Raw genomic sequence first — 18,614 nt, 5'->3', positions numbered from 1 at the left:
ACAGATATTATTCCAGGCTCGTGAGAAGTCGTGTACTTATTCCACCAGAGAATATTTGCCAAGTCTGTTGTTGGATGTACACTACTGCAATACGTACATCGTTGTTTCGTCTCGATTCCCCATTATAAGATAACAAGAGTAGCATCTACAAATGAAATCCTATAATGGAACTGGAATCATCTGACCAGACCTTTTCTGCCTGGGATGTTATCTCGTTATATAAAGAGAATCTGTAAGTAAAATTGTTAAATTATTAGTAGCTGCCTCTGGTCTCGTGGGATCTGAAATAAGGTTAATTGTCCTAACCGACGGCATGGGCTAAAAGAAAAATGTTAAAGATTTTTTTAAGATGGCGTCTAACAATGAAAATTCTTTGTTAAGGCCCATATCTACTTAAGACAATCCTGGTATCAGACTACCAATTGATTGACCACATACACAAATTCTTTTGACAAAATAACCATCATATTTTTCGGGTTTTAAGTACAACTTACATTATCAGCTGATGCAGCAAGATGAGCTTTGCACAAGAACGTCCTCTTAGGTCCGAATCCAAGCACATTAGGTAAGTGAAAGACAAAGGAAAGCTGGTTCATGCATATAAGCGCAAGAGTCCATGGAATAACATGTCCATTGTAGTTCTATCTCTTCTTCTTTGGCGTACTTGTCGACTATTTATAAAATTTATCGTAATATTTAGTTTACATTTTTTTAAACCCAAGTCCACCCAGGAGAAACAGTACATTATGACTGGCTCGATACACGGGACATTTTCAAATAGTCTCCCAGTAGTTGTCTTCAATTTTACTGACATGTTTAACACACTTTTCCAGTGTTCTAGAGTCACAGCACGAAAGGCTGGTCACCGTCAACCACATACCGTGAGTGAGGTCGGAATAAGTGAAGAAATAATGACATAATTAACAGTTTTAATAGATAATATGGAGAGTGGAAGATAGTGATGAATATCAAATATGGAAATTCTCAGGCAGGTTTATATTTGACAAAGTGCAGCATAGAGAAGAAATGTGTTGCAATATGGTAAATACAGTGCACTGTACCAGCTGGTGTTGTAATGTAGGAGTTGAAATAACAAAAGTTACTAAAAAGGGACGAGTGTAGGTATCTGTTACTTTAGTAAACAACTTACCTACAAATTTACCTCAAGGAAGGGCTGACGCACAACAACGAACCTCAATCTCATATTACAGTAACAAGGAATTTTTATTGCATGTGTTCTAGTATAGTTTGTCAGACGAAGACACACCTTTTCTAGACTTGCGAACAAGTGTGTGGTTTGTGTGTCGCAGAATCTGTAAATGACATTGCTTTCATGTTCCATTCACAATCACAGTCAGATTCAATAGTATGGGTACACAAACACTGTCCAGTCACATTAATGTGAGCAGCTGCCAAACGCCTGAATAACCACCTTTTGCAGTGCAGGCCACTGCAAGACGTGCAGGAAGAGAGGCAATGGGTTCAAAATGGTTCTGAGCACTATGGGACTTAACATCTGAGGTCATTAGTCCCCTAGAATTAGAACTATTTAAACCTAACTAACCTAAGGACATCACACACATCCATGCCCGAAGTAGGATTCGAACCTGCGACCATAGAGAGGCAATGGGGTTCTGGAAGTTACCGACAGGGATATGGTGCCAAGCGGACTTCAGCGCCGTGGCCAGCTGCTGTAGGTTCCTCGGTTGAGGATCGACGGCGTGAACAGCCCGATAGAAGTGATCCCACAGAGTCTCCATTGGGTTGAAAATCAGGCGTGCCTGGTGGCCAGTACGGTAAAATCATCCTGGTGCTCCTCAACCGTGCACGTGCAATGCACTCTGCTAGTAGACGCCATTGCGCCGAGGAAAAGCAAACTGCATGTAGAGTTGGACATAGTCCCCAAGGGTAGATGCACACTTCTGCTGATCCACTGTGCCTTCCATAGTGATGAAACCACCCAGAGGATCCAACGAAAGCATTCCCCAGACCATAACGCACCCTTGTGCTAGAAACGCTCCGATGGAGCACGAAACGCAGTTCATCTGAAAACGCCACCTCTCGCCACGCAGAGGACGTCCAGTTGCGGTAATGGTGTCCTATTCCAAGCTTGGTAGCAGATGAACAGCAGTCGGCATGGGTGTACCTGAAACAGCGGCCTCCTGTGGAGGCCCATACGCAGCACTGTTCACTGAACGGCCATGGAGTAAACGCTGTTGGTGGTCCCTTGGTTCATCTCGGCGGTCAGTTGTTCAACAGTTGCCCCTCTATTTGCTCGTACACATCACCGCAGCCGTCGTTCATCCCTGTCATATGCAACACATGGTGTACCACAGTTGCCCCGGCGCTAGTTTTGGATAGCGCCGTTCTGCCACGCGCGGTATACTTTAACCATGGCAGCACGCGAGAAGTTTAACAAACTTATCCATTTCGGAAATGTTTTCACCTTGGCCCAAAATCAAGGATCACGCTCTTTAGGACGTTAAATAAATCGCTCCGTTTCCGCATTACGACAACGAATGCAATGTCTTCCGCGTTCCCCCGATACGCTTCATACGCCCTCCACTGCTAGTGCTGCCACCCGCCTTCTGTGAGTGGTTATTGCAGACTGAGGCCCAACGCAGATGGTGGCCACATTAACGTGACGGACTGTGTATAAATATTGTTCCGCAAAAAGATCAATATTCAACAGACACTTGATTTCACTCCAGTCTAAATTTTTCTGTTTCCTGTGACCAGTACAGCGTTGCACACTCGACCGTTTACCTGTCATAGAAAAGTCCAAATTTCGATAATTGTTCTTTTTCAACCGAATTTACGTAAAACTTTGTAGCTTCCGAAAAGTTTCACCCGAAAAAGTTATATTAAAAATTTTATGTTGGTATAATGTAATAAAAACCAAAAATTCTTACTGCAAATTATTTTTTGAAGAGATGCTGAAACGGAAGTTTTGTCGTATGTGGTCTCAATTTCGACCTGCAGATGATAAAGGGGTGAGGTCGGACCATAGGGGGAGACTGTATCGTCAGCAGTGTAGTCAGGTGGTACCGCAACAGAGGGCAGTGCACAGCTCGCAGATCGCGGAGCGAGCGGACCTGGACGGTTGTGAAAGCCAGAGTGCAAGTGCAGCGCGCCACAAGATACCACGGCTACTTCGTGTCAAGGGTGCAAATTCTGCAGCTGTCTTCAGTGCAAGGATTTTGCTAAAAGCAGACGGCCACTGATGACCCAAATCATTATGACCACCCACTCAGTAACGTGTTAATCCACCTCCAGTACACAATTATGCGTGGCACGGATTCGACAAGTTACTGATAGTTGTACCGTGATACTTGGTACCAGATGTCTACGCAATTCCCATAAATTACGTGTCGGTGGTTTGAGGGAGCAGAGCTAACGCCTGGTAGCGTCTCAGATACTTTTCATCGGGTACAAATTAGCAACCTTGGTGACAAAAGCATCAACGTGAGGTCTCTGCCATATTTCGCAAACAACGTTAACACGATTGTGCCATGGCGAGACGTACAGTTACCCTGTTGTAAACTGAGACTGTTGTCGAAGAAAACACCAAGCATAAAAGAAAGGGAATATGCAGCACTAATAGTCACGCACTCTACACTTGTCGTCGTCGCTGCGATTATTATCTCAGGTCAGATGGAAGATCAGGTGAAAGGCCCAAACAGCATAAATTCTCCCTCATGGAAATTTGTAGTAAGTTCCTATGGGACCGAACTGCTGAGGTCATCGGTACATAGGTTTACACACTGCTTAATCTAATTTAAACTAAATTACGCTAAGGACAAGACACACACCCATGTCTGTGGGAGGACTCGAACCTCCGATCGGGGGGAGGGGGGGGGGGCGGCGCGAACCACGGCAAGGCGCCTGAGACCGTGCGGCTACAACGCGCACCAGTCCCTCATGGATCTGTGTCCGCGGCGTATATGCATGTCTCGATCAACCATTAGCCTGGGTGACGACAGTACATCCACACACGACCACTGACCTGGTGTAACAAAAGTCGTGATTCAATCTATAAAAATTATGCATTTACGATTATGAACGGTCCAGTCTCGAAGATGCCATGACACCTACAATACGTAATTGACAATGTCGTTGGGTCAACATGGATCTACCGTGAAGCTTAATGGTAAACAGCGTTTGATGGACGATCTGCCGCGTAACACTTGTGCCTGCGCCATCATTATACTCTATTGTCAGGCCTGCCACAGATCACTGTCTTTCCTTTTTTATAGAACAGGCAAGGCTCGATCCACCGCCTTCATTGTTGATGAGTTCACGTCCAACACGTTGTCGCCTACTCGTGGTTCGACCACCCTTCAATCACTTCCCGTAGGTGCTCACGACAATAGCATGCAAACAGCAGACCAGCTTCGCCGTTTCCGAGATGCTCGTTCCCAGTCACCTGCCTGTAACAATCCCTTTGATTATGTGCAGACTGAAGAGACGAATGTAAATTTGTACCAAGGCCAGGACTCGAACCAGGGTGTCCTACCCACTAGGCAGATGTTCTAAACGCTACCCCACAGTCGCACAGTCGCTTTGCACAACTACACGAGCTACACTAGCACGCCTCCCTTCACAATCCAAATCCTATTCACGCGTCAGCCCACTTGGTATTCGTCGTTTCAGTCCGCATATGTACACGTCATAGATGTTTGAGACTTGAAAAGTTCTCTGAAACCATATAGTTTAATTTCGGTCTACCCTTTGTACCAGCCGCTTATATGGTCATTAGAATGTTTCACCATTCGTCTCTGCTTTGCTTACACACTTTACTTACCGCACCATGTGACCACAGTGCTACCGGGTAGCATTCAGCCTCTCGCTGGGCAGTTTTCGTAAAGTTTTGGTTCATCATTGTGTCGTCATAAGTATCCTGGCACCCCGAAAACACACGTTTTTCATATTAGATGCACTGTGCTGCCACCTACTGTCAGGTACTCCATTATCAGCGACCTCAGTAGTCATAAGACATCGTGAGAGAGCAGAATGGGGCGCTCCGCGGAACTCACGGACTTCGAACTTGGTCAGGTGACTGGATGTCACTTGTGTCATATTTATGTACGCGAGATTTCCACACTCCTAAACATCCCTAGGTCCACTGTTTTCGATGTGATGGTGAACTGGAAACGTGAAGGACACATACAGCACATAAGCGTACAGGCCAACCTCGTCTGTTCACTGACAAAGACTGCCGACAGTTGAAGAAGGTCGTAATGTGTAATAGGTGGACATCTATACAGACCACCACACAGGAATCCACTGCAAGTACTATTACAGCTAGGCGGGAGGTGAGAAAACTTGGATTTCATGATCCAGCGGCTGCTCATAAGCCACACATCACGCCGGTAAATGCCAAACGACGCCTCGCTTGGTGTAAGAAGCGTAAACAATTGACGATTGAACGGTGGAAAACGTTGTGTGGAGTGACGAATCGCGGTACACAATGTGGCGATCCGATGGCAGGGTCTGGGTATGGCGAAATGCCCGGTGAACGTCATCTGCCAGCAAGTGTAGTGGCAACAGTAAAATTCGGAGGCGTTGGTGTTATGGTGTGGTTGTATTTTTCATGGAGGGGGCTTGCATCCCTTGTTGTTTTGCGTGGCACTATCACAGCACAGGCCTACATTGATGTTTTAAGCACGTTTTGCTTCCCACTGTGGAACAGCAATTCGGGGACGGCGATTGCATCTTTCAACACGATCGAGCATCTGCTCATAATGTACGGCCTGTAACGGAGTGGTCACACGACAATAACGTCGCTGTAACAGACTGGCGTGCACAGAGTGCTGACATGAATCCTATAGATCATCTTTGGGATGGTTTGGAAAGCCGACTTCGTGCCAGGCCTCACCGACCGACATCGATACCTCTCCTCAGTGCAGCAGTCCGTGAAGAATGGGCTGCCATTCCCCAAGAAACCTTTCAGCACCTGATTGAAAGTATGCCTGCGAGAGTGGAAGCTCTCATCAAGGCTAAGGGTGGGCCAACACCATATCGAATTTTATTATTGCCGATTAAGGACGTCACGAACTTGTAAGTCATTTTCAGCCAGGTATCCGGATACATTTGATCACATAGCGTATTCGTATTTCTTTGAGCAGCACCATTATAAGCTCTTCCTGGAAGATATCAGGCGTATGACAGGACTGTGTGTGAAAGGAAAGAAGAAAAAGTAGGTTTTAACGTCCCGTCGACGGCGAGGCCGTTAGAGAAGAGCGCGCCAGCACGCAAATTTTTCTCAGTGCTATGCCAGGAACCATGGACCTTGCCGTTGGTGGGGAGGCTTGCGTGCCTCAGCGATACAGATAGCCGTACCGTAGGTACAACCACAACGGAGGGGTATCTGTTGCGAGGCCAGACAAACGTGTGGTTCCTGAAGAGGGGCAGCCGCCTTTTCAGCAGTTGCAAGGGCAACAGTCTGGATGATTGACTGATCTGGCCTTGTAACAATAACCAAAACGGCCTTGCTGTGCTGGTACTCCGAACGGCTGAAAGCAAGGGGAAACTACGGCCGTAATTTTTCCCGAGGGCATGAAGCTTTACTGTATGATTAAATGATGATGGCATCCTCTTGGGTTAAATATTCCGGAGGTAAAATAGTCCCCCATTCGGATCTCCGGGCGGGGACTACTCAAGAGGATGTCGTTATCAGCAGAAAGAAAACTTGCATTCTACGGAACGGAGCGTGGAATGTCAGATCCCTTAATCGGGCAGGTAGGTTAGAAAATTTAAAAAGGGAAATGGATAGGTTAAAGTTGGATATAGTGCGAATTAGTGAAGTTCGGTGGCAGGAGGAACAAGACTTCTGGTCAGGTGACTACAGGGTTATAAACACAAAGTCAAATAGGGGTAATGCAGGAGTAGGTTTAATAATGAATAGCAAAATAGGAATGCGGGTAAGCTACTACAAACAGCATAGTGAACGCATTATTGTGGCCAAGATAGATACGAAGCCCACACCTACTACAGTAGTACAAGTTTATATGCCAACTAGCTCTGCAGATGACGAAGAAATTGAAGAAATGTATGATGAAATAAAAGAAATTATTCAGATAGTGAAGGGAGACAAAAATTTAATAGTCATGGGTGACTGGAATTCGAGTGTAGGAAAAGGGAGAGAAGGAAACGTAGTAGATGAATATGGATTGGGGCTAAGAAATGAAAGAGGAAACCGCCTGGTAGAATTTTGCACAGAGCACAACTTAATCATAGCTAACAAATGGTTTAAGAATCATGATAGAAGGTTGTATACATGGAAGAACCCTGGAGATACTAAAAGGTATCAGATAGATTATATAATGGTAAGACAGAGATTTAGGAACCAGGTTTTAAATTGTAAGACATTTCCAGGGGCAGATGTGGACTCTGACCACAATCTATTGGTAGATTAAAACTGAAGAAACTGCAAAAAGGTGGGAATTTAAGGAGATGGGACGTGGATAAACTGAAAGAACCAGAGGTTGTACAGAGTTTCAGGGAGAGCATAAGGGAACAATTGACAGGAATGAGGGAAAGAAATACAGTAGAAGAAGAATGGGTAGCTTTGAGGGATGAAGTAGTGAAGGCAGCAGAGGATCAAGTAGGTAAAAAGACGAGGGCTAGTAGAAATCCTTGGGTAACAGAAGAAATATTGAATTTAATTGATGAAAGGAGAAAATATAAAAATGCAGTAAATGAAGCAGGCAAAAAGGAATACAAACGTCTCAAAAATGAGATCGACGGGAAGTGCAAAATGGCTAAGCAGGGATGGCTAGGGGACAAATGTAAGGATGTAGAGGCTTATCTCACTAGGGGTAAGATAGATACTGCCTACAGGAAAATTAAAGAGACCTTTGGAGATAAGAGAACCACTTGTATGAACATCAAGAGCTCAGATGGAAACCCAGTTCTAAGCAAAGAAGGGAAAGCAGAAAGGTGGAAGGAGTATATAGAGGGTCTATACAAAGGCGATGTACTTGAGGACAATATTATGGAAATGGAAGTGGATGTAGATGAAGATGAAATGGGAGATACGATACTGCGTGAAGAGTTTGACAGAGCACTGAAAGACCTGAGTCGAAACAAGGCCCTGGGAGTAGACAACATTCCATTAGAACTACTGACGGCCTTGGGAGAGCCAGTCCTGACAAAAATCTACCACCTGGTCAGCAAGATGTATGAAACAGGCGAAATACCCTCAGACTTCAAGAAGAATATAATAATTCCAATCCCAAAGAAAGCAGGTGTTGACAGATGTGAAAATTACCGAACAATCAGTTTAATAAGCCACAGCTGCAAAATACTAACACGAATTCTTTACAGACCTATGGAAAAACTAGTAGAAGCCAACCTCGGGGAAGATAGTTTGGATTCCGTAGAAATACTGGAACACGTGAGGCAATACTGACCTTACGACTTATCTTAGAAGAAAGATTAAGGAAAGGCAAACCTACGTTTCTAGCATTTGTAGACTTAGAGAAAGCTTTTGACAGTGTTGACTGGAATACTCTCTTTCAAATTCTAAACGTGGCAGGGGTAAAATACAGGGAGCGAAAGGCTATTTACAATTTGTACAGAAACCAGTAGGCAGTTATAAGAGTCGAGGGACGTGAAAGGGAAGCAGTGGTTGGGAAGGGAGTAAGACAGGGTTGTAGCCTCTCCCCGATGTTACTCAATCTGTATATTGAGCAAGCAGTAAAGGAAACAAAAGAAAAATTCGGAGTAGGTATTAAAATCCATGGAGAAGAAATAAAAACTTTGAGGTTCGCCGATGACATTGTAATTCTGTCAGAGACAGCAAAGGACTTGGAAGAGCAGTTGAACGGAATGGATGGTGTCTTGAAGGGAGGATATAAGATGAACATCAACAAAAGAAAACGAGGTTAATGGAATGTAGTCGAATTAAGTCGGGTTATGTTGAGGGTATTAGATTAGGAAATGAGACACTTAAAGTAGTAAAGGAGTTTTGCTATTTGGGGAGCAAAGTAACTGATGATGGTCGAAGTAGAGGGGATATAAAATGTAGACTGGCAATGGCAAGGAAAGCGTTTCTGAAGAAGAGAAATTTGTTAACATCGAGTATAGATTTAAGTGTCAGGAAGTCATTTCTGAAAGTATTTGTATGGAGTGTAGCCATGTATGGAAGTGAAACATGGACGATAAATAGTTTGGACAAGAAGAGAATAGAAGCTTTCGAAATGTGGTGCTACAGAAGAATGATGAAGATTAGATGGGTAGATCACATAACTAATGAGGAAGTATTGAATAGGATTGGGGAGAAGAGAAGTTTGTGGCACAACTTGACCAGAAGAAGGGATCGGTTGGTAGGACATGTTCTGAGGCATCAAGGGATCACCAATTTAGTATTGGAGGGCAGCGTGGAGGGTAAAAATCGTAGGGGGAGACCAAGAGATGAATACACTAAGCAGATTCAGAAGGATGTAGGTTGCAGTAGGTACTGGGAGATGAAGAAGCTTGCACAGGATAGAGTAGCATGGAGAGCTGCATCAAACCAGTCTCAGGACTGAAGACCACAACAACAAACAATGCCAGTAATATCCTAAAATTGTTAGGTAAAGCAGAGGGAAACTCCAAGTGGGGCTCTCGTACAAGTCTACGTCGTTGTTTCAAGCCTTTCAACTGTTTACTCGTTTACACAAAAACTGTTCACTTAAGCTTGAATATGCACAAACATCTAAATTAGGTTACCTAAGCCCTCCTTATATGCTATAAGTTATCGTATACAGGGTAACCCAAAAGTCTGTTAATATTTGAAAATCCACTATTTCACAGAATAATGTAGATGGAGAGGTGAAACACACATGAAAGAAATGTCATGGGGTTCAATTGAGACCAAAAACAAGTGCAAAAACTGGGCAACAGATGGCGATTGATTGCAACACGTCAGCGACACCGCATGCGAGGCCCCACGAAAAAGGCAGGCAGTGGTGTGTATGTCACAGCACGTGACTCTGCAAGTCTCATGAGTGCTAGCAGCCCTCTCTGGCGGGGAGTGAGTTACTACGAGGTGCATTCAAGTTCTAAGGCCTCCGATTTTTTTTCTCCGGACTGGAAAGAGATAGAAACATGCGCATTGTTTTAAAATGAGGCCGCGTTCATTGTCAATACATCCCAGAGATAGCAGCACTGTACAGCAGATGGAATTTTACCGCCAGCGGCGAGAATGAGAACTGTTTTAAATAATTAAAATGGCGAAGTTTTCCTTACTTGAACAGCGTGCAATCATTCGTTTTCTGAATTTGCGTGGTGTGAAACCAATTGAAATTCATCGACAGTTGAAGGCGACATGTGGTGATGAAGTTATGGATGTGTCGAAAGTGCGTTCGTGGGTGCGACAGTTTAATGAAGGCAGAACATCGTGTGACAACAAACCGAAACAACATTGGGCTCGCACAAGCCGGTCTGACGACATGATCAAGAAAGTGGAGAGAATTCTTTTGGGGGATCGCTGAATGATTGTTGAACAGATCGCCTCCAGAGTTGGTATTTCTGTGGGTTCTGTGCACACAATCCAGCATGACGATCTGAAAATGCGAAAAGTGTCATTCAGGTGGGTGCCACGAATGCTGACGGACGACCACATGGCTGCCCGTGTGGCATGTTGCCAAGCAATGTTGACGCGCAACGACAGCATGAATGGGACTTTCTTTTCGTCGGTTGTGACAATGGATGAGATGTGGATGCCATTTTTCAATCCAGAAACAAATCGCCAGTCAGCTCAATGGAAGCACACAGATTCACCACCACAAAAAAAATTTCGGGTAACCGCCAGTGCTGAAAAAATGATCGTGTCCATGTTCTGGGACAGCGAGGGCGTAATCCTTACCCATTGCGTTCCAAAGGGCACTACGGTAACAGGTGCATCCTACGAAAATGTTTTGAAGAACAAATTCCTTCCTGCACTGCAACAAAAACGTCCGGGAAGGGCTGCGCGTGTGCTGTTTCACCAAGACAACGTACCCGCACATCGAGCTAACGTTACGCAACCGTTTCTTCGTGATAACAACTTTGAAGTGATGCCTCATGCTCCCTACTCACCTGACCTGCCTCCTAGTGACTTTTGGCTTTTTCCAACAATGAAAGACACTCTCCGTGGCCGCAAATTCACCAGCCGTGCTGCTATTGCCTCAGCGATTTTCCAGTGGTCAAAACAGACTCTAAAGAAGCCTTCGCCGCTGCCATGGAATCATGGCGTCAGCGTTGTGAAAAATGTGTACGTCTGCAGGGCGATTACGTCGAGAAGTAACGCCAGTTACATCGATTTCCGGTGAGTAGTTAATTAGAAAAAAAATCGCAGGCCTTAGAACTTGAATGCACCTCGTATTTCAGACGAGTTTAACAATTCTTGACAGCGTGTTTAAAAGCATGAATTTATCTATAGCGCACAACAAAGTTAAGACCTTTAGTAGGTACCTTCTCAATATAACACCGATTTCCCGTGGTCTGTGCAGGGAGACGAGCGTTCACTAAGTGTGGCGGACAAGCCGACTAGTGTATCGTCACAAGTTCGTTGAAAGCTCGTATATCTCGTTGGTCCCTTGCCTCATGAGAATCCTGTATAAAATGAGATGTAGTTGAGCCCGTATTCTCGTTGGCCGCATGCCGCATGAGAATCCTGTATAAACTTAGATGTAGCTGAGCAATGGCGGCTCTTGCCCTCATCGATTTTTACTCTGGTTCAGCATCGTTGCGTCGATAGTGCGGAGTGCTTCTGGTCGCGCCATCGGTGCTCCCTCACGGAAAGAGGGAAGGGAAGATGGAGCGGCAGTGTGAGTCAACCTGGTCTGGCGGACAGATGAAACGCCCCCTTCGGAGGTGATTCCCTTGCTGAAGTTTGAAATGTCTCTCTACAGTGTGAACCAGTGTGTTGAGATACTGGTATATTGCGGATACAGCCAACTACTCCTGGGAAAGGGTTGTGAGCCCGGTTTGCATCGACTACGATTGTATTAAGAAGGGTGAAAGACAAGGCTGTAGCCTTTCGCCCCTACTCTTCAATCTGTACATCGAGGAAGCAATGATGGAAATAAAAGAAAGGTTCAGGAGTGGAATTAAAATACAAGGTGAAAGGATATCAATGATACGATTCGCTGATGACATTGCTATCCTGAGTGAAAGTGAAGATGAATTAAATGATCTGCTGAACGGAATGAATAGTCTAATGAGTACACAGTATGGTTTGAGAGTAAATCGGAGAAAGACTAAGGTAATGAGAAGTAGTAGAAATGAGAACAGCGAGAAACTTAACATCATGATTGATGGACACGAAGTCAGTGAAGTTAAGGAATTCTGCTACCTAGGCAGTAAAATAACCAATGACGGACGGAGCAAGGAGGACATCAAAAGCAGACTCGCTATGGCAAAAAAGGCATTTCTGGCCAAGAGAAGTCTACTAATATCAAATACCGGCCTTAATTTGAGGAAGAAATTTCTGAGGATGTACGTCTGGAGTACAGCATTGTATGGTAGTGAAACATGGACTGTGGGAAAACCGGAACAGAAGCATTTGAGATGTGGTGCTATAGAAGAATGTTGAAAATTAGGTGGACTGATAAGGTAAGGAATGAGGTGGTTCTACGCAGAATCGGAGAGGAAAGGAATATGTGGAAAACACTGATAAGGAGAAGGGACAGGATGATAGGTCATCTGCTAAGACATGAGGGAATGACTTCCATGGTACTAGAGGGAGCTGTAGAGGGCAAGAACTGTAGAGGAAGACAGAGATTGGAATACGTCAAGCAAATAATTGAGGACGTAGGTTGCAAGTGCTACTCGGAGATGAAGAGGTTAGCACAGGAAAGGAATTCGTGGCGGGCCGCATCAAACCAGTCAGTAGACTGATGACCAAAAAAAAACAAAAAAACGATCATGTGGAGACTAGTGTCTCTTAGTAGGGGCATAGTATATTCGCCTAAGTTCTGATTCCAGAGTCGACGTGGAATTGATTTGCCCCTATGAAACCAAAGAATGGCGTCCTTGCCTTTTAAGTTGAGTAATTTCACATGCGTTTCCTAGTTGCTGAATTTTCCTTTGGGTTGAAACCGTCGATTCTAAAGTATAGCGGTGTTTTTGAAATAAAATGGTTGAAGTGGTACATATCAACTTTCAGCTGCTCAGTTAATAACTGTTTAGCTATTCCAGTAAATTGCTACAGCTGTTAGAATATCGTTCTTAAACTGGCGAATGATAAGAGCTGCATGCATGAGCTGCATGCTTATTAAATGTTCTGTTATTAAAAAAATGCGACAGCTGATAGAGTATTTTTCTTAAACAAATGAATACTAAGAATTCATATGGTCTGCTTAATAACTGTTTTGGCTGTTTTCACAGCTGTTACAATATTTTTCTTAAACTGGTGAATACTAACAGATGGTATGAGCTGTCTGCTTAGTAACTGTTTTGCTATTTTTTAAAAAAATGAGACAGCTGCTATAATATTTTTCTTAAACTGGTGAATACTAAGAAGTTATATGAGCTGTCTGCTTAATAATTGTTTTGATATTTAAAAAAACTGTGACAGCTGTTAGAGTAGTTTTCTTAAACTGGGGTATTCTAGGATTTCGTTTAGAACTGTTTGCAAAATAACTGTTTGTTGGTAACTTAAAACTGCTGCAGCTTTTAGAATATTTACTATATAAACTCAGTTACAGTGAGGGTCATATGAATTGCCTGCTTAATTACTGTTTATTATTTTTAAAGTGGTGGCAACTGTTGGGCTCCTTCAATAACTTAGTAAAGGTAACTATATTTAAAGGGCAGTGCAATACAGGAGGAACTGTTCGGTTCTCCAGTCCTTCCACTATAGTGACATAAATCTATGTTCCCACCCGAAACCCCTCTTATCGTTGTGAGAGAGGGAGTCAGGAGCGCCAGCACAGAAACCCCGTTGTATGAAGACAAAGTCAAGGTGTGGTGTGGATTTGCGAGATGACAGGAAAGTAACTGTGTTGAGGATTTACATCAATCGTGATCAGATCCGTTTTTTCGTAGAAATGCGGGGTGCTGTTTTTCAAGACGTGAGAGTGTAGTATGTGAAGTACGCCCATACGTTACAGCATCGCATCTTGGCTGGCTGATAAATACCTCTTGCAAGCTACGGTCTTTACGCAGGATAGTACTCCACTTCTATCGTACTTGGCCTCCCAAGTCCCCAGACTTCAATTTGTGTGATTGTTGGTTGTGAGGTTACCTGAAATTGCAAGTCTACGCGATCGTACAACCTCATCAAGGATGTTAGAAGCATGCGACGGCAATTTCTCAACATACATGCTACAAGGCAACATCTGATGGCAATTTCTAACCATACCTACTGATATGCTGTAAAGTGCTGTTCACAACATTGTCCCTCGACTACAGGTATTTTTGATGGGCGTCATATTGAGGATTTGTTATAAAGAACATCGTCTTTGCTATAAACAATTGTTTTGCTAATAATTACTTTTGTATAATATGAAGCACCATTTGTTCGTCATTTTGTGCACTTCTTTTCAGTTTCAATAAACCCCACTGTCATTTAAAGCTTGTTTGTAAATTTTTACATCTGATTATTTCGTGAAGTAATGAATTTTCAAATGTTAACGTACCTTTTGGTGACCCTGTATTTCCAGTTACAACAATCGTATTTGACCCTGGATTTTTGTCATACAAAGTAGGGCCAAGAAGCATTAATGTTAGTGACTATCTTCTGGTCTTCTGGCTTCACGGAGCCTGGCATGAGAGCTCCGCTTGATAGTATTAACATCGCAATAGCAGATTCGCGGCAGCCTCGCCTTACAGTTTTAGTTCATTTTTGGGATGGTTTTGCTAAAAGTTTGAAAGCCGACATTAAGGAGCTCCGGAAAATCCTAGCTTTCTAATGTTAAAATAACGCTTACAAATTACATGTTGTCTCCGAAAATGTTTGAGCTAGGAAGTTTAAATTTTCACAGGTTGTTCGTTGGAGTATTGGTTACAACATAAAACAGGGATTTTTAAAAATTTGAATTCGGTTGTTGGAGATTAATTTTTTCTATTGTAATGAAAGGTCACTAGATTTTGGTGTAATTTTTTGCTTATAAATTCAAAAATATACAGGTTTTTGGGGAAAAAAGCTGTGTTAAGTTGTGCTGAAGGGACTGTGTAACATTTCCTGAATATTTGAAGCAAATTAGTTTGGTAGATCCTGAGAAAACATGTAATTTATATGAAAAAATAAAACTTTTGGAAATCTAGCGACGAAGTTTGCGATACCTTTATAGTGCATTCCAGGTCAATAGGATGATATATCTTCATCTTCTGCAAACTCCTCCACCAGATTCATCTTTGTCCTCCTCCTGTTTACACTCGCTTATATTTCTAGGCTATTTACAGCCCAGTCAGCGGCCATAAGAAGTACCTTGTCTAAAGCAAGCATCGTCCGCATCGCCGCACCACGTTGAAACCTATCTTCATTCAGTATTTCGAAATACGAGAGTTATTCGGAAAGTAAGGAACGATTGGTCATAAAATGGAAAATACAATGAAAATCCGTTGAAGCTTTGCACAGTTGCGTTGGGCACTGTGTCTAGTACGCCCGTCGATCGCATCATGTCGCTCTTTTCAGTTCTGAGCTCACAGTGAGAACGTAAAAATGGCTAGAAAGTAGCGTCTCCCACCAAGTATGAGGGCGTGGAGAAGGATTTCGACTGAAGCTAAGCAACCCACATAACATAACTATCAGGCAGTTCGTTCTACACGACAATTCATGGCCGCACTAGGCAGGGGCAATGAAGAAGCTCCTGCAGTGTTTTCGATGGGAAGTGTTTGAGCACCCACAATACAGCCCGTAACTGGCTACCCCTGATGTTCATCTCTGCTCAAATGAACCGCTGGCTATGAAGACAACATTTTAACTAAGACAACAAGCTGCAGTCCAGAGTAGAAAATTGTCGAAAACCACTGGCGGCTGTCTTCTATAATGAGGGAATTGAAAAGTTGGTACAACGCTACGACAGATGTCTAAGTCTGAGCGGCGACTGTGTAGGGAAGTACGAGGTGCATTCAAGTTCTAAGGCCTCCGATTTTTTTTCTAATTAACTACTCACCGGAAATCGATGAAACTGGCGTTACTTCTCGACGTAATCCCGCTGCAGACGTACACATTTTTCACAACGCTGACGCCACGATTCCATGGCAGCGGCGAAGGCTTCTTTAGGAGTCTGTTTTGACGACTGGAAAATCGCTGAGGCAATAGCAGCACGGCTGGTGAATGTGCGGCCACGGAGAGTGTCTTTCATTGTTGGAAAAAGCCAAAAGTCACTAGGAGCCAGGTCAGGTGAGTAGGGAGCATGAGGAATCACTTCAAAGTTGTTATCACGAAGAAACCGTTGCATAACGTTAGCTCGATGTGCGGGTGCGTTGTCTTGGTGAAACACCACACGCGCAGCCCTTCCCGGGCGTTTTTGTTGCAGTGCAGGAAGGAATTTGTTCTTCAAAACGTTTTCGTAGGATGCACCTGTTACCGTAGTGCCCTTTGGAACGCAATGGGTAAGGATTACGCCCTCGCTGTCCCAGAACATGGACACCATCATTTTTTCAGCACTGGCGGTTACCCGAAATTTTTTTGGTGTCGGTGAATCTGTGTGCTTCCATTGAGCTGACTGGCGCGTTGTTTCTGGATTGAAAAATGGCATCCACGTCTCATCCATTGTCACAACCAACGAAAAGAAAGTCCCATTCATGCTGTCGTTGTGTGTCAACATTGCTTGGCAACATGCCACACGGGCAGCCATGTAGTCGTCCGTCAGCATTCGTGGCACCCACCTGGATGACACTTTTCGCATTTTCAGGTCGTCATGCAGGATTGTGTGCACAGAACCCACAGAAATGTCAACTCTGGAGGCGATCTGTTCAACAGTCATTCGGCGATACCCCAAAACAATTCTCTCCACTTTCTCGATCATGTCGTCAGACCGGCTTGTGCAAGCCCGAGGTCGTTTCACACGATGTTCTGCCTTCATTAAACTGTTGCACCCACGAACGCACTTTCGACACATCCATAACTCCATCACCACGTGTCTCCTTCAACTGTCGATGAATTTCAGTTGGTTTCACACCACGCAAATTCAGAAAACGAATGATTGGACGCTGTTCAAGTAAGGAAAACTTCGCCATTTTAAGTATTTAAAACAGTTCTCATTGTCGCCACTGGCGGTAAAATTCCATCTGCCGTACGGTGCTGCCATCTCTGGGACGTATTGACAATGAACGCGGCCTCATTTTAAAACAATGCGCATGTTTGTATCTCTTTCCTGTCCGGAGAAAAAAAATCGGAGTCCTTAGAACTTGAATGCACCTCGTAGCTGGAAGGTGTAGCTAACCGTTGCAAGTGAAACAGTTTTGATTTTCACTGTGGTTTCCAATTCGCGATCTATCGTTCCATACTTTCCGAACAGCCCTCGTACTTTGTACCTTACAACGTTACTATCATTGAAAGTAGCTACAGCATCATACACCAAAGTGAAATGTATCGAACCGCGAGACTGCTACGGTCGCAGGTTCGAATCCTGCTTCGGGCATCGACGTGTGTGATGTCCTTAGGTTAGGGACTGATGACCTCAGGTGTTAAGTCCCATAGTGCTCAGAGCCATTTGAACCATTTTTGATGTGTTTCGATTCCAAGAAACACAGTCTTGAGGATTCTTGACCATATAACACTATTTACACATTCATTGAGGTTTTGAGTTTTTCCGTAAACACACTTTTACAACAGTTCAGATGTTGCTAAATCTCCGAAAATAGGTTTTTCATCTTCATTGTCGCATCAGGCAGACGATGTTTATGAATGTACACTCCACCAGTTCTCAATGCTTTGTACTTACACCAACTGTTTTCTGCTTTGGGAAACAAGTAATCACGGGGACTTTGAGAAAGTGTGAAAAAAAGAGCACAAATGGCCTTCTTCACTTCGCCGACACTGTGTGTGTTTATCGTAATAGCTATTCCATAACAGTTATGTATTTTGTCAATTGCACTGTCAGTTAACCGTCCCTTTGGTTTTTTGTACGAAGCTTTCAGTCGCCGAAGTCTTGATCCCGTTCGTTTCTTTACGTGTCCAATACACTCAAATTTCTGCACTATAACATATTCACTATAGGGCTTCAGTTCTCGAATATGTTTAAAACTTTTACAATCACCGTCATCATGGTAATTCTCACTTTATCACACACAACAGGACGTTGCAATATACTTGCAACATTAGTCACTTCCATTCCTCCACTACTGCCAAAATAGTTAGCTGTGCCGTTATTTTCACGTGTAACTTTATTTTCTTGTGGGCACCTACAATATTTAGATATTACTGCTACATCGAAAATTTTCCCTGTGCACATACTGGTGGCAGGTACTACACAATGAAGAGATGTGTGTCCTCGTTTACGCCAGGTACCATCGAATGATGCAGTCAAGTCTCTATTACCACTGTTTTCTGTTACTGTCTCTTACAAAGCTTTCTTCGTAGATTCTATACAGACCCTATAAATCTATTATAGTTCGTAAACTTGGTTGGGCATTTGAAAGATTCGCCATCCCACAGAAAACTGCACCTACGGTAGCACACTTATAAATTGTAA

Source organism: Schistocerca cancellata, chromosome 7, assembly GCF_023864275.1.
Source record: "Schistocerca cancellata isolate TAMUIC-IGC-003103 chromosome 7, iqSchCanc2.1, whole genome shotgun sequence".
Classification (NCBI taxonomy): domain Eukaryota; kingdom Metazoa; phylum Arthropoda; class Insecta; order Orthoptera; family Acrididae; genus Schistocerca; species Schistocerca cancellata.
This window is presented reverse-complemented; position numbering follows the sequence as displayed.